We start from the raw sequence: 13,081 nt of genomic DNA, 5'->3' as shown, positions 1-13,081 counted from the left end.
GTCATGATGACACTTCAGTTCTCTGGGTATCAGTGACAATTGGGTACTCTGCCCAATATTTCTAACAATATTTTGGTATTCTCTATTCCCCAGAGCAAGTGACATATATAAATTGCCATAGGGTTCTCTGAGAAAGTACTGATGGATTCATTATCATGTATGATTGACTTGGGTTTGCTTAGTTTTTTGGAGATGCAGCCACCCCTTCAATCCAGGATTCTGGGTCTGATCACATGCTCAGGTCTGAAAACTGGGAGGGAGATCATGAATCTTTATTTAGGTGATTGTTCTCAGTCTTCTGGTTAACTATTCCTTGATCTTTTTTTTCTGTGGTATTGCTATCCATTTATTTACCCCTAAGTTGAACATGGTTCTATTAATCATTTCCATAACTATCTATAAGTCAGTCCCTGTGGTTACTACTTGAACCTCAGTAGTTATCATAATAATTACTATATTATGGTTTCTGGCAGTTAAGTGCACTAATCAGATTTTTAAAATTTTGAGGTTTTATAATTCTCATTTCTGTAATGGCCTCTCTTATTATCAGCTTTGGCCTTGCAGAAGAAAACCACCACTTAGTTAATTAGAGATGCTGGTGCCCCTTTCACCAGCACATTTATTATAGACTCATAAAATGGTGTGTTTGTAGTGTGGCCTTTCCTTAGGACGTGATGTTCTGGTGGGTCTTCCAACTATGCATAGTGCCTTTATTCCAGGACATTGATATTCTGGAGCTTTATAATCCTTCTGCCATTGTTTTCCTTTAAATTTCTAGCATTTCAACTTCACTTAGCATGGACCATTGCTTTTTCCATGTTTAAGGTACACATTCTATTAATGACTTTGCTGCATCTACTTTATCTGTGGCAAGTGACACACAAAGTCATATAACCTTCTCAAGAGCTATCTGTTACATCATTATTTAAGTCCCATTTTAGGAATAAGTAATCATACTAAAAATATACTATATATATATGTATATATACATAATATAGAAGTACATGTTAATTAAAATATATAGAATAAATTATGCACATATTTGTATGTGTGTGTGTATTATATGTGTGTATATACGTATATCTGTGTGGGTAGATAGATGGAGAGATAGAGAAGAAAACCCTCTCCAAAAAAATAATTCAGTTGATGTAATCTTTCACACACTAATTTCAAGAATAAAACAATAAAATATATGTCCAGCAGCAGGCATTTGATTTATGTTGTTATTTTTCTTTTCTTAAAATAAACTGTGCTATTTAGCAGAGTTCTTCTGTTACAAAAGAAGTACAGAATATTTATTTGCCTGTGAAAGTGTAAATCGAGAGAGCAATGAATAGAAACTATTTCTATCTATTTAGTCACCAGCATTTTAAGTCAAATTCCTGTGTGCTAAAATGATTAAGTGTTTGGCACATAAGAAATCCATCATCTAAATATAGTTTTGATACAAGCTGGAGCAGGGAAATTAAGATGCTGTTGTAAGAAATATTACTATCCAGTAAAATGAAGATGAAATATAAAACTACAAAGCAATAAAATACTAATACATAAGGATATTCTTACCATACTTTTCAATAGATGATGCAGAAGACAAATCTCAGTGCTAAAAAGTAAAGCATGATATGAGGTCTTGAGTCATAGGAGCTAGGAACATTTCCACATTCTTAAATGATAAGGACTTTCATTAAGAGAAATCTCTGCTTTTATAATCTCATACCCTATAACATGAGACAAATTTTAATTCAAACTACAAATGTTCATTTTTCTGAATGCTATTGCTGCATAGTAAACTACTCAAAATTGGTAGCATAAAATAACAGTTTGATTAGTATCAAAAATTTAGTTGATCAAGAACTTGAACATAATACAACAAGAATGATTCAAATCTTTTGCAGAATGTTTGTAGCCTTGGATGGAAACACTCAATGGCTGAGATTGACTCAAATAGCCAATGATGTCTTAAAAGGCTTGGGGCTGGAAAAGCTGGGGATGAGGGCTTCAATTTCTAGATAAATTCTTCTCTTGCATAGCTACCTTTGGGCTGGTGAGAAGGAAGGTAGAGTGTGTGGACTCTCCAGTGACTTGGTGTTTTCATCAACTCATTAGGTGCCAGGAAGAAGCTTTCTAAGGAGTGATCATTCTGGAAGAACCATGGAGAAGACACATGGTTTATTCTGACCTTGCTTCAGATGGAAGTTATCATCGATTCTGCCATACTCTATTACCTACAGCATTCACAGTCTTGTCCAGATTTGAAGGGAGAGGATATAGACTCTACCTTTCACGAGATGAATGTCAAAATCTTTGTGCCATTTTTAAAAAATCTGTCACATGCAGAGGTAAAATAATACAAGCTGATTTTTGAGATTTCAAAAATTAATTCAGATGAATAAGAAGGTACATTGGTTTATTATTGAGTACTATAAGAAAGATGTATTATCATTTTCATTTGAGGAAAGTTTCTGAGAGATAGAAAAAAGTCAAATCCTTCTATGTATTCCAATACAAATTTAATCACTTCATGATTTCGAATAGTATTTTAAATATGAGCAGTATGGCTTTGTTACTTAAGTCAAATAAGACAGATTTCCACTATTTTGATATTCAAATTATTCTGTTAAGTTTCTATCAAATAATATTGTGACATTAGAAAAGTATTAGACATTATCCATAGCAAAATATGTCAATTCTGCCCATGAAAATATCGTGTTTGGATGATGTTGCAATGATGTAATTTTTACTTTAAAATGTCTAGTTTTAAATAGTCTTATTGATATCAACCACTATGCAACATAGATAAGGTCAAACCCAACAACATCTCCAGAACCAAATGATTAGCATTGCCAGATATCTGAATCCTACCTTACAAAGGCAGAGGGCAACGAAAGGCACATTCATGAGATAGGGTTGAATTCTGTGATTACTAAATGTTTAACCCTGAGATATATTTTTAAACTTAAAAAGATTTCAAAAGCATGAATTAGGAATTTTTCATTGTCCTATAAATACCCTCCTTCATGTTATATATGCATATACAACCTACAGAATAGAATAGCAGCTCATGAGAAGCAAGAATAAACTACTTCATAAAATTGTACTTTTTTGCATTTCAAAATCATGTTTAAAATATTTATTCTTCTATATCTGGGCCAATTGAAATTTATAGAATGATTTTTTTTTGTTTTTTTACCCATGACTTAATCTTATCCAATAAAAAATCATTAATCAGCTAAAAAGGAAAAAAAAGGGGGGGAGGGGCCCTAAAGGTACTTTCAACTGCTTCTATACTATATAGAAAAAGCAGAATTCATGTGAAAAATTATTAATGAAAATTCTGTAATGACTCTATTAATTATACAGAGATATATTCAGACCATAATTTGAAAGTAATAGGCTGAGGCAATGAGACAGTAGACTCTTGTGAATAATAAAGATATATGGTTGATTTTTCTGTTGTGTGCTGGGCACAGTAAAACCTCAGAGTTGTATTAAACATCTTCAAAATTGATATTGATCCAATATAAACTGTTTTGAACCTCTACCAGTTCCAAGAGTCTATACATTATTTTTGGCTACAGAAGCAAGAACACTTTGTCAAACCCCTTATACACCCAGCTTTCCCGTTACCTGAGCGTGTTAGTAGAGTACAGAGTTTCTCATTTTGTTTTATCTCTGGTCCTTAACACACACACACACACAAAAAATGGCCCAAGGGGCATTTAATCAATATGTACTGTAGCAATTTTCTTAAGAAATAAATCTTCTTGGTCCTATAGTTCTGCCGAAAGAGTTGATTTAACATAAATATAGCCATATAAATCCAATTAAATTCTTTGTAACAATGCCTGTCTTTAGATTAGTGAAAATAAATATTTTAAAGCATACATAATATACTTTAAGTAGGATATTAAATATCTCTATATAATATGCATTTAAAAAGTCAACATATTGATGTACATATAATATTCATATGAATGTGCGTAACTGACTTAGTATATAACTATCTTAATAACTTCCCATAGAAAATTACCCAAAATAAAAACCTGCAATAATAAGAAAGCATAATATAGAATTCCAATTTCATATTATAAAATTAGAGTTAAATTAGTATTAACAATAAAAAGCATCCTTTAATTATTGTAACATAAATGTATTATAAAAAATAAAAACTTGTTCTAATACTCACTTTGGTTCTTATTACAATATATTAGAAGTCATTTTAACCTTTAAAGCTGATATTTATGTATGAAATAGTAAAATAATGTCAAAAATGCTTCAAAAGTCAGATAATATTGATAGCAATCAATAATTCAAAAGAATAAAATAATAGTAACTTGAAAAACATGTTGTTGTTCTTAACAAGACTATTCAAACTAAAATTATTTCCATAAGGTGACATTAGACATATATATAGTATATATATTTAATAATTTGACAAAAATATTTTATTACTAATATCCAATTGTAAGGATAGTGATGGATAAAAAAAGAAAAAAAGAGACAAGTATACACAACATAAGAATAAATAGCCCTGGCCAGTTTGGCTCAGCGGTTAGAGCGTCGGCCTGCGGTCCAGAGAGACCCGGTTCGGTTCCCGCTAAGGGCACGTACTTCGGTTGCAGTTTGTCCCCGGCCCTGGTTGGTCGTGCGGGTGGCAGCCACTCGATGTGTCCCTTTCACATCGATGTTTCTCTCTCTCCCTTCCTCTCTCTCCCTCCCACTCTATCTGTACAATAAATGGATAAATATCCTCAAGTGAGGATTAAAAAAAAAAAAAAAAAAGAATAAATAAATAAGACAACAACAAAGCTTTAAAAAATATGTAAAGGAATATTTAGAAAATATTTTTAAAGTACACACAGGATAGAGGGACCTGGAGAGTATTATGCTAAGTGAAACAAGCCAGTTAGAGAAAGACTAATATCACATGATCTCACTTATTTGTGGAATATAATGAACAAAATAAACTGATGAACAAAATAGATCTAGAGACATGGAAGCATGAAACAGACTGACAAATCTCAGAGGGAAAGGGGTGGGGGTAAGAGATTAACCAAGGAATTTATATGCATATATGCGTAACCCATGGACACAGGCAACAGTGCTGGGGTGGGGTTAGGAGGAGGAGTGGGGTGGAGGAGGCAATGGGGGAAAAAAGGAGGGACATCTGTAATACTTTCAACAATAAAGATACATTTTTTAAAAGATTTTAATAGTTGAGGAAAGAAATAAAAGGTTTACCATATTAAAAAAGCACACACAAAATTTACTACAGAAGGTATCTCTTTTTTTTCAACTCTGTTTTACTCTTTTATGTGATACATTTCTTCTACCTGAATACATGTTTATACTGCACTGCTATACATGCATACCTCAGAGATATTGCACATTCAGTTTCAAACAACTACAATAAAGTAAATATCACACACACAAAAAAAGTAAGGCACATGAATATTTTGGTTTCGCAGTGCATATAAAAGTTATGTTTTCCCTGGTCAGTGTGGCTCAGTTCATTAGGTGTCATCCCATGCCCTGAACAGTTGCTGGTTCTATTCCCAGTCAGGGCAAACACCCAAGTTGTAGGCTTGATCCCTGGTACTGGGGGTGCAAGAGGCAGTTGATCAATGTTTCACTCTCACATAGATGTCTCTCTCTCTCTCCCCCTTCTTCTTTCTCCTCTCTCTAAAAATCAATATTCTTTTTAAAAAGTTATGTTTACACTCTCTATAGTCTATTAAGTATGCAATAGCATCCTGTCTAAAAAACAATGTGCATACCTTAATTTAAAAATACTTGTCGCTAAAATATGCTAACAATCATCTGAATCTTCTGTGAGTGGTAATTTTTTGCTGGTGGGGTTCTTGCCTTAGTAATATCAAAAATCACTGTTACCAAAATGTGACACAGAGACACCAAAGAAGCAAATGTTGGAAAAGTGGCTCTATTGGTATTGCTTGCCACAGAGTTGCCACAAATCCACATTTGTAAAAACTGCAGAATTGGCAAGACACAATAAAGCAAAGTACAAACAAGGTATGCCTATGCTATAAGTAATATACTGAATTGCTTGGTATGAATGTGTTTTTATGAGTTTGTTTTTTGTTTCAGAGAGTTTTTCATATGGCTATATTGAAATTTCTCTGTGTTCTATTATATTGTATTCAAGTTGTTTTTAGTTTCTTCTAACAGTTGGAATATAAAAGTTGCCTGCTTTGTTTTTGTTTTGTTGTGCTTTTGTTTTTGTGTTTTTTCCTTTTTCTACTTATTTGGTTCATGGCCAAGTGAGTAGTGGCCATTCATTAAATGTTAGGAGATGCAGGGAACCATCTGATAAGTTCCCAGCCTTCATGTCTGAGCACTAGAAGGAATTTCTCTGCTCAACAGATAGCCATTAGCATTTACAATCTTAGGAGTAGAAAAGATTAAGTACATCTCTTGGAAGTGTTTAGTTTAGGAAAGCATTCTGTTCCAGTTCTCTCTTTCTGTACCCCACAGGATAGAGCCTGAGGGTCTCTTGAGTCTCACATGTTTGAATATTACTTGGCTCTTTGCTTCGGCACAGGAGATACAGATGATGGTTAAATGGGAACTGAGAATGGAAAACATAGAGATAGATACCTTTCTCCATCTACTACTACTATTTACTATCTAGAAACTATTCTTGGTAGATTAATACTAAATATTGTTTATCATTTATGCTGATTTTCTCATATGCATAGAAGGTTAATTCTCCACATTTGAATAAAACAGCTCTTAAAAAGGTGTTTAAAAATTAGCAGTGGAATATATAAATAAATTAAAAGCCTGTATTTACCCACAAAAGCCTAAATCTAAATGGGATAGATATAAATATAAATAATCTTGCAAGGTAAAGATGGCAAGCATAAATGGAAATAAATTTTCTAAGACGTCCAGGAGTGTATGTGTATATACGTATATATTTATTTACAACTGGGGAGACGAGTGGTTTTCGGTGGAAAGACAGTCTTCACTCTACAGTCTACATATTATGATGAGAAGGACATCAATATGAGTAGAGCTTCAGCCAGGTGCTGTTAAAGAGACTTCCATTCCAAGGAAAACACTATGCAAAACTATAGAAAATTAGGGGGGAAATACACGATAAATGCAAATAATGAGTGGCACTATGAGAATTAATTTTAAAATATGTGCAGAAGAATGGGAGTTGATTAGCCTTTAAATGCCTGAGTCAAATCTGGAAAGAAGTGAGCATTTATCAAACACCACATACTGTATCAAGAAATTCACCAGACTATTTACATGAATAAAATCAATGTATCCCTCACTCCATCTGAAGGAGACTGCTGGTATTATTATATCTATTATGTTTAAGAATATGCCCTGGCTGGTTTGGCTCAGCGGTTGGAGCGTCGGCCTGCGGTACAGAGAGACCCGGGTTCGGTTCCCGCTAGGGGCACGCACCTTGGTTGCAGTTTGTCCCCAGCCCTGGTTGGTCGTGCAGGTGGCAGCCACTCGATGTGTCCCTTCACGTCGATGTTTCTCTCTCTCTCTCTTCCTCTCTCTCCCTCCCGCTCTATCTGAACAAAAACTAACAAACAAACAAAAAGAATAAACTGAGAGTTTAATTAACTTGGCTAAGATCAAATAGTTGGTATGAGTCTAAGTTACTGCAGTCTACTGGGTCATTTTGAGGAGTTAAGTATGTAGGAAAAGAACTTAATTGTATTCATAATTTCTGAATATATATACTAAGATATCATGATCTAATAAAAAATTATAACTCTCTTTATATCACCAGGGAATTTTTGAAGCTATCAGCTAAGTCTTTAAACTAATGTCAAGTGCCTTCAAATTATTGTTTTGTAATCCAATGCATAACATCAGTAATGGAGACAGCCAGAGGGAAAGGGAGGTGGGGGAGTGGAAGAGGGCAAAGTGAGGACAAATGGGAAAGGAAAGAGACTTGACTTTGGGTGGCGAGCACACTATCCTGTATGCAGATGATGTTTTATTGAGCTGTGCATGGATTTATATGGATTTATTAACCAATATCACCCCAATAAATTAAATTTAAAAATTCCCAGCCCAGTGTACATAATAGATATTTTTTAACATAGTGCCATTATTTTTCTGGTGAACAAAATGGAAATATATAGGACTGTAAATTTCTATTAATTACCTTATTGCACTGCTTATTTATGTAGGCCCAATGTACCTAAATAGCTCAGAGAATTATATGTATTCTATTTCATAAATTTCTCTTAGGGAGTGTATTCCATAGAAATTTCAAATAATAAATATCCCAGTACTTTAAATTTTTGTTGAAACTACCTAATAGTATATAATACAAGCAATCCATTTATATCATGCTGATTTATGATAAAAGTCTCTTGAGATAACAGCATTATAACTATATAGAAAGTTACAGTGTTTTTTCACATGCTGTGTAATGTTATATTAATTAAATTTTTACTTTAATTTTATACCAGTGAGATTAGTACATTTTAAGATGAAGAAAAGTCACCCATACACAAAGATATTTTTAGCCAATTTCCAGCTTTTATATTTATACTTTAGAAGGCATTGTAATTTTATGAGTCATCTCTGAAAAGTGAAAGGGAACATATTTTTTGCAAGTAGTCATGTTTTTCTCCAAATTTCTATAGTTTTGAAAAATGTTAGGATTGTATAGATCATATTAAACAGCATCGTCATCTAAAACACTTCCTAATAATGGTAATAGAGCAGACAGCAGAATGAAGAATTTAAAATTGAATTTAAGAAGTAATTTGTTAAAATAAAATTAGTCATTATCCAGATTACTTGTAATTATACTATAAATAAATAATATTTATATAATCACATTATTATAGTTTATAAAATTCTAAATAGGTATTTTAATTACTTTTTCTACCATTAATGTCTTTTACAATTTTTATACTTTAACAAGTACTTTTATTTCCATTTTTAAGATTATATAACTGGCAAGAGTTTGCATCTCTCAAAATGAATCACTCAGTATTGTTTCAACTACTTTTGATGTTTGTTTTCTTAAATATTTCTAAACTCAAAATTATTTGCTATAAATATTAAATATAGTTGTTCTACATATTATATGTTCTTTTCATATTTATATATTTTTAGTTTATATAATAATCCTAGTTCTTTATTAGAAGTTAAATTTTCCAGTACTGTGTAAAAAATGTAAACAGTTTTCTTAACTTCCTTGGAGCTTTCTTTCTCTGAAAAAAATTCCCTGATGATGATTCACTAGTGTACTGGATGAAGAATCTCAGTAGTTACCAAAATTGGGTTGTCTTTAACCAATTACATTTTAAACAAAACAAATAATTACACTGTGTTGCTAAGTTATAATAAAATGTTACTGTCAGAGTTTCATAAATGTGCAGTTAACTGTAATGGATTAAGCACATAAAAAAAATAAGTGATGGCCTTATTTATAAAAATAAATATTTAAATTGTGACTCAGAAGATGTGTCTGAAGAATCTCATTATAAAAAATGCTGTTCTAATTTGAATGGAGATGGAATGGTAGTGGGTTAAACAAAACTAAAATTCTGGAGAATGAGAAATACATACGTGTTTTCTATATATTTCTCCAACCTCCAGGAAAAAAAATGAAACGATGCTTAGGAAAGAACAGAACAGTTAAATGCATATTGGACAAACACAAATTGGAACTGGAATCTGTTTCATGAAGAAACAAATACTTCAAGTATATTGGAATAAATTTAATAAAATTTAAGTGTTTTTTTAAGGAAACAAATACTTAAAATTTATTTATTTTTATCAAGAAAGCTCTATCTGTACCTATGATTGTCTGATGTCAGGATTATCACAGACCTGTTATAATCTTTAAACTGAGATTCAAAAAGCAGAAATACTAACAGCTACTTTGTAGTAAAAACAAGCGAGAATAGTCTGACCACTTGTTGGAGATTTGATTTCCCAAATACTCTGAGAATAGAGGTGTGGAGAGCTTTGTGCAGAACAGAAATCTATGTCCACTCTTATGTAAAACCCCAGAGCCACTTTGACTATGTAGTGTCCTGATGACTATTAAGACCTAATTTGAGAGGTGCAAAAAATGACCTGCAACCAAGCATGGTATGTAGGAGTTGGATACTAACAGTTGAGTTGCTCACCATACTAGATCAATCAAGTTTATTTAGTGGCATATACAAATACACCAGAGCCCTAGCTTTATATTTACCCACAGGTTTTCAATTTTTTTTTTTGCAATCAGTAAGGTAAGTGCCCACATAAAATGACTGAGATTGGCATGCTGAAATCAAAATGATCTGAATCATATTTAACTTTACTTACACCTATTAGAAAGTGTGATATTTTTACCCTACCTTCACTGAGCAAGTGAAAACACACTCAAAAAATATAATTTTTCAATGATTAAATGTGTTTATTATTTTTAAAAAATATCCTAAATCCTTTTTTAGGGGATCGTGTGATTATGGCTGGCCCACCCATAGTAATTTCCTTTTGATTAACTCAAAGTGAACGGATAAGGGAATGGAATCACATCTTCAAAATACCTTTTTCCACTTAATAACCAAATCATGGATGTGATGTCTCATTATATCCACTATTTCCATACATATTCAAAAAGAGGAAATTATACTTTACATGTACACTGGGGACAGGATTCTTGAGAGCCACTTTAGAATTATACATACCACAATAAGAATTATTAAAAATGTGCCAGTTAGTTTAAAAATAGAACATCCTAGTATATTAGAGTATATTCAGAAAAAAGCACCATAACAGATGGAGTAACTTAAGAAACTAGTTTCAAGTTTGTTGGCAGAGATAAAAAGTAAAAGGTGAGGCAAACACAATAGAAAGCTGTCATGAACTTTAGGGCAGATGGGCCGAGGGAGAGCATAGTACTAGAGGACAGCAAGTAGTTTCAGTACCATGTCTGGCTATATAGAGGCATCAGGCAGCAGTAGACACTGTGATGGTCACCTGGCTGGAGCTAGAGCTAAGGGTGCTCAAGAAAGTGTAGAAATTTGGACCGTTAAGGGAGGCTACACAGCATTATTTGGGGTCTGCAGAGGGGGAGGAGGGAAAAAGTATTTTGATCTCTCTTTCCCATAAATTTCTCCCCAGTGATTTTCATTGTTTGAACCCAACCAGAGACAATGCACAAGGAATTCCAATAAATGTGGCATGTGGAGTTATCCCAATACCAGAGAAAGTGCAGAGCGTGGAAAAGGAACCAGAGAATCAGAACAAACAAGCAAATGACAGTCACACTAGTCTTAGGCTAGATATGTCTTGGATTAGATATATTCTGATTGAGATTGTGCAAAATGAGGGAGGTGAATGTGGAAAATATTTTTAATAATGAGTAACTTTAATAGATATTAAATTACTAAATATATGGGTATATTAACTTAATTCATGATTGTATTTCTTTTTTATGTTTTTTATTGATTTTTTTTTAAGGGAGAGAGAGAGAAACATCGATGTTAGAGAGAAACATCCATCTCAGCTGCCTCCTACACACCCCCTACTGGGGATGGATCCTGCAACCCAGGCATGTGCCCTGACCGGGAATAGAATCAGGACCCCTCAGTCCATGGGACAACGCTCAATCCACTGAGCCACACCAGCCGGACATGTATTTTCTTTATTCAATTTTATTTCCTCGCTCATTAAATATATTTTGGGAGGATACAATTAGACCCACAACAAATCACTTTGATATTATATTTCTCTTTAACATAATCTCCAAATCAGAAGTGTTCAAAAGTCCAAAGATAATTAATATTGTTTAGGGTACATGATATATTTTTGTTATTAATTTATTTATTTATTTTTGTTACAGATGTTTCCTCTTTTTCCCCCATTGATACGCTCCTCTTCACTCCTGCCACCCCTTCACAGCATTGTTGTCTGTGTCCCCAGGTTATGCATATACGACTATAAGTTCTTTTGTTTATCTCTTCCTGCCCTCCCCCCACCCTTGCCTCTGAGGTTTGCCAGTCTAGTCCCTACTTCCATGTCTCTGGGTCTATTTTGTTCATCAGCTTATTTTGTTCATTATATTTCACAAATAAGTGAGATCATGTGGTATTTGTCTTTCTTTGATTGGCCTAATTCGTTTAGGACAATACTCTCTAGGTTCCTCCATGTTGTCTCAAAGGATTAGAGATCTTTTTTCCATACAGCTGCACAGTACTCCATTGTGTATATGCACCACAGCTTTTTTATCCACTCATCTATTGATGGACACTTGGGCTGTTTCCAGATCTTAGTGATTGTAAATAGCACTGCTATGAACACAGGTGTACGTAAATTCTTTCTGATTGGTGTTTTAGGCTTCTTAGGATATATTCCTAGAAGTGGGATCACTGGGTCAAATGGCAGTTAATTTTTAATTTTTTGAGGAAACACCATATTTCCATAGTAGCTGCAGAAGTCTGCATTCCCACCAGCAGTGTATTAGAGTCCCCTTTTTTATAATTACAAATGTGTAAAGGTCTTTAGTTATAAATAAAATCCGTAAGAGCTTTGTTTTGTTATTAGGATGGCTTATAACTTTTAAGAATTTGATTCATAGAATGTTAAATTTTAAATTTTTCTTTGTTGTGGATTGAGCTGATGACCTGCCATAAATCCAAATAGTTTATTATAAGAAAGAAAGAAAAAAAGTTGTATAAAAAAACAAAGACAGTTGGTTTAGCCTTAAATCACAAACTTCTCTCCCAAAGCATATTCTTTTGGTTCTTGGTAGAATACACAGTTTAGTCCAAATAAATATCTACTACTTATATTGAAACAAATTTACCCCATTACTGAAATGAACCAAATCAAAGATTTACATGATTCCTATACTTTCTGACTAAAGTTTTAGATTAAAGAAATATATTCACTATAAATAGAACAAAGTATTGATAAGCTTTAAGGCAAATAGTGTGTTAGATATTGGTGTATCATATCAAAATTGATGCAGTATCAGCTTGACTCTTAATGCCTCTAATAAAGGGGATTTGTTTTAGTAGATTTCTCTTTAATAACCATAAAGTTATATAACAGATCGACACTTTTTTAATGA

Source organism: Molossus molossus, unplaced genomic scaffold (genome assembly GCF_014108415.1).
Source record: "Molossus molossus isolate mMolMol1 unplaced genomic scaffold, mMolMol1.p scaffold_m16_p_5, whole genome shotgun sequence".
NCBI lineage: Eukaryota > Metazoa > Chordata > Mammalia > Chiroptera > Molossidae > Molossus > Molossus molossus.
The sequence above is the reverse complement of the archived record's forward strand: the minus strand, read 5'-3'. Positions refer to the sequence as shown.